The sequence below is a fragment of the Mytilus californianus genome, unplaced genomic scaffold (genome assembly GCF_021869535.1).
Source record: "Mytilus californianus isolate M0D057914Y unplaced genomic scaffold, xbMytCali1.0.p SCAF_6, whole genome shotgun sequence".
NCBI classification, from domain to species: domain Eukaryota; kingdom Metazoa; phylum Mollusca; class Bivalvia; order Mytilida; family Mytilidae; genus Mytilus; species Mytilus californianus.
The window spans coordinates 61300189-61313206 of record NW_026262712.1 but is presented as its reverse complement, the minus strand read 5'-3'; the positions used below and the strand labels follow the sequence as shown (position 1 = coordinate 61313206).

The window sequence follows — 13018 nt, the reverse complement described above, 5'->3', positions numbered from 1 at the left end:
ACAAATATGTTGTCAATCAAGAAATCAAGCATCTTGATAATGTCAGTTTCAGAGAATTTTTTGTTTGAATCAGAGTGATTCTTTACAAAGTAGGATTTATCCCTCCCCAAGACAAGATACTTGTATCTACGTTCGCCATTCTTTTTAATGAAACAAATTAATACCAACTCTTTCAATTTGTCTTTTAGTTTGGAATGGGGAATACTTGTGTAAAGTGTAGAAAAGTCAAATGTTTTAATACTATTGCAAGATGAGAGAGTCTTAGATTGTATGTACTCTAAAAGATCTTTGGAATTTTTTAGTATCCACATCTGATTCACGCCACCTCTAGAATAGGCAGTTTCACAATAACTTTGGAGCCCGGCTTTGATTGCTGATAAAATAGATGTTAATAATTTAGAAAGAGGTTTCGTGGAGCACTTGGAAGACCCAGCAATATACCCTTGTTTGTAAGGACACTTATGTAGTTTAGGTATCCAATACAGTGATGGAAGATCCAGTTCTTCGTCTTTGGTTGAAATTCCAAAGGAACATAGAACAGACCTATGCTTATCTAGGATTTCCTCTTTGGTAAGTGTCGTGAGGGTATATGTTGAGTTTCCAAGTGAATTGTCAATACCTAATTCATTTATCAAGCAGTTTATGTAATGATATTTACACACAAACTTTATCTGCGGGGACAACAACATATTTGTCATGGAGGTAGGACAAGTGTTTTGCAACATTTGGGTCTATAAAAATTGATGTAGCGTGGGTATTGATATGCCTATTTAGTTTCTTAATTCGGATTTGTATCAACGACCTCACAGCCTTAATCCATTCGGAAAGAGTATCTACGTCTTCTTTCTCGCGTTAAGCCCATTGCCTGGCATAATCCTCGACTGAATCCATCAGTATTTTGAAGTTGTATTTCCAATTGATGGATTTAGGCTCACGATATTTCGGACCTTTGGATAACAAATTTCGCAGGGAAGTGTTATCGACAATGTTGAGGTCTCCGGTAATAACGTGGCCAGCCGGATTATATGTGAATTGGGAACTAGCACAGGTGCAATCAGGAGGTTTAGACTTGAAGTCGTCAATGTTGAGATCCTGCAAAACGTGTTTGTAATTGAAAATTTTAGTTGCAATTGGTTTGGTATAGGTATAAGAAATTATTGGTACAGACTGATCTTTAAAATAAGGAGGTATTTTCGACTGAACTAATTTATGATGAAGGATATTGCCTAAGTTGACGCCATCGAGACCTTTGTTGGCAAAGGAAAGTTTAAGAAAAGATCTTTTCTCTTTTTCATCTTTTCCAATGCGAACTGGTTTGAAAAGTCTGTGACTTGCAATATCCGAAATAATAGCTGTAAGTTTGTATTGGTTTGAATGAGGGTTCGTAACAGTGGTTTCCAAACATAAATTGAACAGAGAATGAAGTTTTGAAAGGGGTAATGAATACAGTTTCGTGCGAATGTGATGAATACCTAACGCTAAAATGCAAGTTGTGTCTTTTATCTTAAAAACCACTATAAATAGAGAAAATCTGAAAAGGGCAGAAATGTTGGGAATGATGAGATCTGCCTATTGTCCATTCAAAACTGTCATATGACTTTTTATAGGAGTTATTACCCTTTAAATGACGCATTTTACCAACTTAATTTTTTTTGTCTAGTATCTTAAAAACATCCAAGTCAAAATTTATTAAAGTAAACCATTATAGGTCAAAGTACGGTCTTCAACACGGAGCCTTGGCTCACACCAAACAGCAAGGTATAAAGGGCCCCAAACTTACTAGTGTAAAACCATTCAAACGGGAAAACCAACGGTCTACTCTATATAAAAAACGAGAAACGAGAAACACTTATGAACCACATCAACAAACAACAACTACTGAACATCAGATTCCTGACTTAGGACAGGTGCAAACAATTGCAGCGGGTTTAAACGTTTTAATGGTACCAAACCTTCACATTTTTTCTGAAACAATAGTGTAACATCACATTGAAAGACACACTATAAAAAATCAACTGAAATGGCTTAACTCAATCAAAGGACTTTTTAACACCAGTGAACATACACTGAACAATAAATTTGACCTATGATACAATGTAAATACAAAATAAAATAAATAAACTAAGGGAAGAATAATAAAAGTAACATGAAATGTTAAACAATTTAAGAAAAACAATATGCTCGAACAAAAATATCAGCCATATGCAATTACTTTAAACACAGGTAAATTAAAATAATTTTGTTGGTATACGTGTACAGTTCAAATAGAGAAAGGAAATATTTTTACAAAATAAATAATTTTGATGTTCATAGTACGAAGTGAAAATTTATAGTAATACCAAACACTTATCAAAGCTGGTATATATACCAGATATAACCCTGAATAACATTAAATAACAAAAAAGCTGACTGTGCGGTATGGGCTTTGCTCATTGTTGAAGGCCGTACGGTGGGTAATTTCTGTGTCATTTGGTCTCTTGTGGAGAGTTGTCTCATTGGCAATCATACCACATCTTCTTTTTTATATTTATAATTAGTATCAACAGGTCAAATAAAAGAAAGAACGATTTGAGAGTACTCGCAGTTACTGACAGCTAGTTAAAAGCCAAAAACAATTAATAATAAAAAATCATGCATCAGAGACTTCAAACATGTTTAACCCCGCCACATTCTTTATGTGCCTGTTCCAAGCCAGGAGTCTATAGTTCAGTGGTTGTCGATGATTCATGTCTGTCATATTTGTTTTTTTCGTTTATTTTGTTACACATTAGGCCATTAGTTTCATATTTTCATGTCGGTTCCTTTTATCGCCGACTATACGGTATTAGATTTTTCTCATTGTTGAAGGCCGTACGGGTGTCTATAATTGCTAAAATCCACTTCATTTGAACTTTGGTGGATAGTTGTTTCATTGGCAATATTAATCATACCACTTCTCCTTATTTCTATATTGAAATTGCAAAATTTAACATAGATAGCAATGGGGCTATGAATAAATGGTTTTATTCCTAAACGAATAAGCCCAACGAATTCAAATTTAATTACTTCTGTTTCACCCGAGTTTTTGAAAACATGACACTGATGAAACTGTCCCTTGCAATCGCATTACTGATTTGAAGACTGATCTTCCTGAACCCATTATCACTTCTTCATGGTACCCCCGTTTGATTATCGGGGAAAAAGGGGGGGGGGGGGGGGTTAAGGAGGATTTTTGTCGGATTGCATTTCCAATTTCATCTGTTGCTATGTATGCTTATCGTAGCTAGGATATTCATTTTCAAAATCATCAAATGGTCGTTCTTTTAAGGTTCAGTATGTTGTGTGTTGTCACATGTGCATGTGTTTTTCTGATAATCTCTAAGTCTCGCTATGAATTGATCGTATTGTCGTATTTTAACATTATAATTTTTCTTTAAACACATCTCGCTCAACTACTTTAGCTACCTACCCTTCCTGAGCAACTACCTTTACCTCCGATTCTTAATGCAGTTTGTTTCAGCTCAGTAGTCAGTACTTCGGTACTGACATGATTTATAACAAACTTTTCTAAAATTGTCCGTTTATAAATTTTGAAATTATAAAGGAACTAAGGTTTCAACTCCCTCAGGCAAAGTTGACCTTAGATGAATTTGACTATTTATTTTAGGTATTTTTGTCATATAGCTCTTCAACTGTTTCGGTACTTATACATCCCTCGGATTTCAAATGTTTGGCATTGAGCGTTCCTGATGAAGGTAAATCCAGAAAAGCGCTTCGGACGCATGAAATAATTAAACGTGTTGTTTTCAATTTTGTACATGTATTACCCAATCTATATTTTTCTGTATGTATATTCTGATTGTTTTTGTATGTTTTCTTTTCTTTGGCGATAATGTTGCTCTACTCATTCCATTACAACATATTTTTATAATTGAATAAGAAAATTAATTAAATTAAAAAAAAAAAAATGAGTCTTACACAATATAAGTCAATTATAGTTATGTGGTGAGGTTGTAGTCCCAACCACCCGGTATAAATGTTTTTTAAATCTGTTTTTATTCAATCATATTTTCAAGGCATCTTAATGTCATTATTTTCAAATTACAACAAAAACAAAACTAAGGCTATGAATGACACCTTTTGATTTTGTCACATTTTCAACTTGGTTTCCCATTTCTTGATTGTACTCTCAATTGCAAAAATTCATTCATCCTGGGGTCCATCAACCGAAACATTTTGAATGGACTTAGAATGACAGTAACTAAATAAAAGTAAATCACAATGACTGCAGACGCTCTAATCTCCATGTTGTATTTACAAGAGTTAAAACGTTAAATACAGAAATGTCAACAACAACCACCACAAAAAAAAAAGGGAACACATATAGATTCATGCATGTGCTTTGTTACAGAATTTTGCCAAGTAATTGAATAACGCATTTGCACTTTGCCAATGTACTTTTCTTCTTTTTTTTTTAAAATTCCTTGATAATACGGCAGAAGAGGGTATAAGTGTAGTAAAATTAATGATTTTGTGAAGTGGATTCGTATGGGTTTGATAATGTCAATTAACATCTGTCTCAATAAGAAAAGAGAGTGAAGTAGAGGATAACAAATGTACTATACTTCAATAGAATAGAGAATAGTAACAGGGAATATGCCAAAGAGAAAAATTGACGCCACACTCTGAAACACACAACTAAATCAAAATAAAAAAAAACAAGACTAACATAGGCTAGAGGTTCCTGATTTAGGATAGGCGCAAACATGCGGCCAGGTTAAACATGTTTTGTTAGATATCAACCCCTATATCTCTGGCAAATATATAATAAAAAAGTCCGAGTCCGATATTTGAGTAGGTAACAGAAACGAAGCAAAATGACAATGATAAATAAAATTGAGAATGGAAATGGGGAATGTGTCAAAGAGACAACTACCCGACCATAGAGCAGACAACAGCCGAAGGCCACCAATGGGTCTTCAATGCAGCGAGAAACTCCCGCACCCGGAGGCGTCCTTCAGCTGGCCCCTAAACAAATATGTATACTAGTTCAGTGATAATGGACGTCATACTAAACTCCAAATTATACACAAGAAACTAAAATTGAAAATGATACAAGACTAACAAAAGGCTTGGGACAGGCGCAAAAATGCGGCGGGGTTAAACATGTTTTTTGAGATCTCAACCCTCCCCCTATACCTCGAGCCAATGTAGAAAAAACAAACGCACAACAGTACGCACAGTAAAACTCAGTTCAAGAGAAGTCCGAGTCCGATGTCAGAATAGGAAACAAAAGAAAATAAACAAAATAACAATAATACATAAATAACAACAGACTACTAGCAGTTACTGACATGCCAGCTCCAGACCCCAATTAAACTGATTGAAAGATTATGTCTTCATCATATGAATATCAGGCACAATCCCTCCTGTTAGGGGTTTAGTATTATACCATCATAAAATATATGAGAAGAACATAACCCGTGTCATGCCAACAACTGGTTTTAGAATAAATATGTTTAATTCCGATGCAAAGACCCTATAAGTGAATCAATATTAAAGCCAAAATATGCAATCTTTAATGACCTGACAACAGTATCGTAACTATATCCCTTCTTAATAAGTCTGTTCAAAGGTTTTGTTAGCTTTTGAGGTGAATACTGACATTTTTGTGTTTGTAAAGAATATTACCATAAAAGATTGGATGTGAAATACCCGAACGTATAAGATGTCTGCATGTTGAGTTATATTTACGAATGATGTCCTTATACCGATGATAAAATTTAGTAAATGTTTTGACTAGTTTATGATATCGAAAACCCTGATGTAATAATTTTTCAGTAATACATAAATTTCTCTCGCTAAAATCTAATACGTTGTTACATACACGAGCGAATCGTACAAGTTGAGATATATAAACACCATAAGATATGTGTATATTCTGAAAAATCCAGGTTTTTAAGTGATTGCTAGGTTTTGTAGAAATCAGTAAAACACATGGGAACAGATTGCCATTGACCGTCATAATCTAGATTTATACAGATACAAACGAGAACAAAAAATGTTGGGTTAAGTTAGGTTTTACAGCACTCCAATCACGTATCTTTACGGCAATTTCCTCGATGGTACTTGGCTGTGTACTCGTACTTTTTGTCAAAATAATTAATAACAGTGTAGAAAAGGGAACTTATCACAGGATTTATTGCCATAGATCGACCAAATAAATCGCATTGAAATTAAAGATATTCATGTAACACTCATTGCTACAATGTAGAATCTATAACAACATCCAATTTCTTTTTCATCTGTTCTACACATATACCGTTCCGCAGTAGGAAAAAGGTAGATGATCAACAAGGACCACAGTAGTGTACTTTGTTTGACAGCAAATTGTTTCTTACAAGGAAGGCATTGAACACAGAGAGTTTTGTATGGCAAGTCGTCGTCTTGAAAGTGTCTCGATCACCATTATGATTTGGGGGACCATTATGCAATATGTAAGTCATAGCTGACCAGGTAATTTTTCATGTGTTGCATCTGATCTCTCATTTTCCATGTCTTCAAAAAATGTTTGTTTAACCATGTGCAACATAAATCATGAATAGCTTACTATCCGGACAATTAAATTTTTCCCTAGTTATTTAACACAAGAATGGAATTTGGAATTTGAATTCCAAGAATAGTTTTAGTCGAATGACTGACTTACAAGACAACCAATTTTAAAATGCCTTCATGAAAACAGAAATTGAAGCTTAGTATGTATAGTATTCCAGAAATATTTTCAAAAATCAAAGAAAAATCTGTTGGCATAGATAAAAAGACAGACATACGAAAGATAACTGGTGTGAAGCTAGCCGGCGTTAATATTCATGAGGCTAGCATTCAATAATATTCATGAGATGTGACCTCGTTAGATGAGGTGGTGTTGGTAATTAATAGATTATGACAATAAAATTACTTCTTGCTGTAAATATTCAATTGGTTCTTCTATTTATAGCAAAGTGAAATCTTAAATCAGTAGGTGTCTTTTGCAAGGTTCGCGTCTTTTAACACCATTTAAAATGAAAGCTTAAATAAAAGGTTAATGCCTCCTTACACATAGAACCAAGAAACGATTCGTTAAAATTTTGTGATTAGTGGAATTTTGTTAATTGAAACAATAATGAATAACAGGATTTTTAGATATAGAAATTAAGCAATTACTGTAAAAAAAGAAATTGAACAAAAGCGATGAAATATTGACATCCTTCTTGAAAATGGGAATTAAAGGGAATTGATTGTCATTTGGGCATTCCATAATAATCTGTCCGTTGAATAAAGTCCCATTTCAAAATGAAAAACTGGTACGGGTCGAGGTAATAAGTGATAATGGTAATTTTAAAGCCAATGCCTACCTCTGAGTGTCAATGGTCTGATTATATTAAGACTCTGATTGGTCTCCGTAGTTTTGAATACTGTTAGGTCATTGCTATAGTAACTATTATAGTATTTTTGTGTCTGTTTTTCTAAAATGGTTACACTTCTTTTTTATCAGCTATATTTAAAATTGAAGATAAACGAACGTATTAAGGGCATGTTGTACTTTTGGTATGTAACTATATTCGTCAACGAACAGATTACGGAATGACCATATGGCAATTAATTCCTTTCAATTCCTTTCAGTTAACATGTTATGAATAATTGTTAAATATTTAAATACTTCAAGGAATAATAGATATTTATAAGAACTGTTCTGTATAGCTATAGATTGTCCGGGGGAATGTCCGGTTTTCAAGAAGCATGCATACTTTCATCATTTTCGTTCAATTTCTTTATTTATGGTAATCGAAACATTTTTATATTTAATCATCTTTTACATTTAATGTTGTTTCAGTTTACATTATTCACAAATCACAAAACTTTAAATGAATCGATTATTGGTTCTATATTGAGGGGAGCACTAATCTTTTCTATTTACTTTCATTTTGAATTAAGTAAGCGCGGACCTGGGAGAAGACACCTTCTTTGACTTTAGATTTTGTTGTTATTTATATGAAATATATTCAGAACACGTTATTCTATTATAATGATCGATAGTTTCTTACTTAACTTCATCAAAAGCAAGTCATCTCATGAATATAATTTCAGGCTCATGAATATTATTGCAGGCTAGCCTCATGAGTATTAACATTGGTTGTTATCGTGTCCACATATATATTCAACCATTAAACTTTAAAAAATAAAAATTAAACTCCATATAAGCAAAACAATTCTTATACGTAATTAGTTGAAAATTTGTGTGATTCAAGTAATGTGTTATATATTAATATATATATATGTCTAAATTGAAAACAACGTTCAAACCTATGATTGCGTTGGATAAAAACCGCAATTTTTATACGTGTGCATGTAAAACAAATTTCTTGGTAGAGGGGTCTAAATACAGCACAAATAACATTTTCCAAAAGACCAAAAAAGTGAAAAGTATATTTCAACAAATCGCATTTGACTAACAGGTCGAACAACTGATGTTCTTAAACCCTGCTGACTGCCATTGACGATTGCAAAATAAATTGATCACGAGATGTAACATGGATATTAATTGTAAATTTAATACCAAACAGAAAACAATAAACTTGCGGAGAAGATGGTATACCGCAAACATGAGGTGCAAAAATTTATACACCATATCCGGATTTCGACAAATAATGTCTCTTCAGTGATGTTAGAAATCGAAACATAATTATCGGGTAACGTTCATCGAGTTATGCATAAGCTACAGGTAGTAAACACCTATTTCAGTATGTAAGTTTGCAAATATTCACATTTCATCGTATACAAGCATTCCTAGAAACGACGTTTGGGGATAGTTTGGTTGGCTGTAAAAATGATTTGTACTACCATGTTTTGCGGTTCTGATAAAAGCATGCTCATCTTTTTCCATCCTACATAATACCGTCATCGACGCAGAATGATATCCTCCATTGCTGTCGGTATTTCCTGTTCCCGATATAATTTTATCTTCAACTACAAGTTCAGTTACAACATAATTGCCACTACCAATAGATACAGTCCAGGAAAACATGTAGACGCTTTTCCTAGGTGCAACAAAGATCCCATCAAATTGATCATAATGGCCGCCGATGTTTAGGATCACGGTTTCAAACACAACTGTCGATAACATATTTAATGTGAATGATCTTGCAGACATTTTTGCGTAAAACATCACAGGGTGATCGGGTTTATCTACAAATAAAAATGAATGTCAGTATGATCTTTAAACTTACCACAGAGCTTCAATTGTCCTTCGTTATATTCAATAAAAAATATAGAGAATTTGAGTTATATGTACATATGTAGCTGTGCAGTTGGATATATCTTCATCTGAAATGTTCGAGGATAAAAGTTGGTAGATATCTCGAGGTTTACCAAATATTTTTAAATTTGAAAATTTAAACACCAGGAATGGACCAATATTGTCGTAAACGTCGTTTTAAGTCGCAGTATCTGTTTCTCTAATGATTGACAGAAAATGCTCCGTGTATGTTTATGTGTAAATTTCAAATCGATGTCTTATATATCAATATTTATCAAACTGGCTTAACCAATCAAAATGGATTCAAAATTAAAGGAATATAGAATAACTACACTGTATATAGTCTTTAACTTTAAACTTTATTTGTACAAAACTATGAAAGAGATTATGATAGAATGCGAGTCTGTGCCTAATATTTCTATCCTGCTTAGAGCCGAGTACAACTATAATTTCTGTCATGAGACAACGTATGGTTTTTTCTAGTTTTACCGTAGCTCTGAAAGTTTTTCAAGAAAACATTTTGGGTAATATCTACAGTTTTGAATTTTATTCTGACAACATCAAACAGTCCGCTATACTACATTCTTTCAAGCAAAATCTTAAATAAAACTCTACAGATTGAACATTGAATTATTTGCAAATAAAGAAAGTAATAGAAACAACGCAATTGCATTTTAATTAGCGATGGTTTTGTTCTACTAATTCAGTTACACAATTTTAATAATTCTAAAATTCAAAATCGAAAAAAGGTATCAAACATTGTCAAATATGTTAAAACCATTCTCGTCCAATGAACATATTTCTCATAGTACATGGCGTATCATGTACTATGAAATTCTATACACGAATGGCCTTTCATTGTTAAATAATTATGAACTCTTAAAAACTTCACTAACGAAGTGTATCATCCCCGGAGGGAATTTCTACAGTAAAAGAACGAAAGAAAAAATCATGAGTACTGTTTTTGTCTTATTATTAAAAGTAAAAACAGGAGAATAGAACTATAAAAAGATTTAAATTTGCATTGAGATTTCAACCTTGCAAACGTTATATAATGGTACATATCATACAGAAAAAAAAAGAATCTAAAAATCGGCCATAGGTGTAGGTGAAATGATATCTAATCAATTTTTTATACGAGACCTTAAAATGATCAATAATAAGAGTAAGCATTTTATGTTGAAACGATTGTTATTTTTTTTTTGTCATTATTAAAACATGTAAAAATTATACAATTATAGGAAAGCTGATTTATAGAACATTGTGTGCTTTTATTAAAATGAAGGAATGTTAGAAAAATAAGTATTAAATTGAACCTGAAGCAGAAGAAATCTCCATTTTTGAATATTTTATCCTTTTTTGTTATCATGGTTATCACAAAACTATCTCATTGCTATGTCATTCCATCTGTTGAAATGACCATTAACATAGGATTTTCATTCCTTTTACTCGCTATGCTAACACTTAAAATGAGGTCATTCTAATGTTTGATTATTACAAATGCTAATTTGTTTTATGTCACGCAAAGGAGTGAATATGTTCTAAATTAGTCATACAATACGCATATTATAGTTCTGTGGTGAGTTTGTAGTCTTCGACCTCTCCCCATTTTCAAAATTACCTATAAAGAAGTTTTTAGATCTGTTTTTTAATAAAAAAAAGTCAAGGCATTTTAGCTTCATTTTTATCAAATAAAAAAACCCTAAGGTTATAAATATTACCTTTTGATTTTGTCACATTTTCAACTAAATTTTCCAATTTCTTTATTGTACCCTCATGTGCAAAAATTCGTTCATCCTGGGTTTCATCATCCGAAACATTTTGCTGTTGAATAGATTTAGAATGACAGTCACTAAGTAAGTAAAGTATAGTAAAACAAATGTACTGTACTTCAATATATATTCTGAAAATCAAGGTTTTTACATGCTAGCTAGGTTTTGATAAAATCTGTAAAAAGACACGAAAACAGTTTGCCGTTGTCCGAAATAATCTAGATTTATACAGATACAAACGAAACAAAGTTTAGATTTAAGCAAGATTTTACAGCACTCACAGGATTTATTACCATAGATCTACAAAACAAATTTCATTAACATTAAGATCTACATTCAACGCTCATTGCTACAATGTAGGATTTATAACTGATTTTTATTTCTGTTTTTAACATACTGTTCCGCAGTAGGAAACCAGGTAGATCATCAACAAGGACTACTAAAATTTACATTTTTTTCAATATCTAAGTCATGGCTGACTAGGTAATTTTTCATGTGTTTTCCTTCTTCACGAAATTTTGTGTAACCATGTGTAGCATAAATTGCGAACAGCTTACCATACAGAAAAATAAGTTCTTTCTTAGTTATTTAATGGGTTTGTGTTACTTATCCTTACGTTTTAAAAGTTTTCTTTCTTTTTATTTCATGATTTCTTTTATGTTTTTGTACAATTTATTACTACAAGTTGAATAACTTCTTCTATTTTGAACTTTTACTTTCAATCATGAATAAGGGATATATAATTCGCATATACGGATGGTTTTTAACTTTTCATGTCTCCGTGTTGTACAACAAACATATACTATGCTGATATGGTCTGATACTTTGTGGTTATTTTTGCCTTTTAAACAAAGTTGTACACGAGTAAAAGGTATCCTTTGGTTCCTTGTGGAAAATGAACTTAACATCTGTATTCATTCTGTTTCAAAAAAATAGAAAAATGCAAAAATATTCAACTTTGATAACAAGTTCTGTCAGGTATTTATTTGTCCGTTCTACATAAAATGCCTGTACCAAGTCAGGAATACGACAGTTGTTTTCAATTCGTTTGATGTGTTTGAGCTTTTGATTTGCAATTTGATAAGGAACTTTCCGTTTTGAATTTTTCTTAGAGTTCGATAGTTTTGTTATTTTACTTTTTTTGCGGTTACATGCATACATGTAGCAGTAATCGCTTACCTCGTCAATTCAACCTGTTTCGCTGATTTCATGCGATTCCCTCATATTTTGTTTGTTACCTTGATTTGTCTTTTCCTTATCAATTAGCGAGATTTGAACAGCGGTAAACTTCTGTCGCCTTTAATTTCATACTATTTTTCATGTAACTAAATGTTTTCTGTTACTATCAAGACATATAAAAACAAAACTATCTTAGACATCTGTATTGATTGAAAATAATACATTTGTATTAACCTGCATGAGCAACACAACAGGAGCCATTAGTTGAGCAGAAATAGCTTATCCTACTGTAGCAAAATAGTTTACCCTCGGTTTTTGTGGTGTTCGTGTTGCTGAATTCTGTGTTTTCTGTGTTTTATTTTTGTTGTTTGTCTTTTCATCTAAGCGACTTGTGTTTTTTTATTTGCTCTCTTGGTTTCCTTCATCTTTTTTTATAACTTGGAACCTATACTGAAAGTGCGAGTGTATTTCAAGAGACATTATTTGTCGCATCTGGTACAGTAAAATTGGTAACCCCAATGCTATGACAGTGATGTGAAAACATATAAATCATGTTATCGCACTTTTTGGAATGTGACGTAATCAAATGTTTTTTTAAGTTTGATATATACGCTATCTGAAATGTCTGGCCATGAAAACATCATGTCAAGCCTTTAAAATTGTTTTCCATGCAGTATATTCAAGAGTATGAAGCCATTTTGAATGTAGTTTTACATTAAATAGATTCTTATGTATGTTTTAATTGTTGAAACGACAACCCTATCTTCTCTTCCTCGATTTTGATATTATAAAA

The 13018-nt window shown here is 32.4% G+C and overlaps 1 long non-coding RNA gene across 1 annotated transcript; it reads right to left on the bottom strand.

Annotated features, from left to right (window-relative positions):
• Nucleotides 1-8545: 8545 nt before the first annotated feature.
• Nucleotides 8546-11128, bottom strand: LOC127704165 (uncharacterized). Its single transcript, XR_007983165.1, has 2 exons — nt 10996-11128; nt 8546-9204 (listed from the first exon to the last, which is right to left on the bottom strand). It is a non-coding gene; the product is annotated as an uncharacterized LOC127704165 (long non-coding RNA).
• Between the last annotated feature and the right edge of the window lie 1890 nt (nt 11129-13018).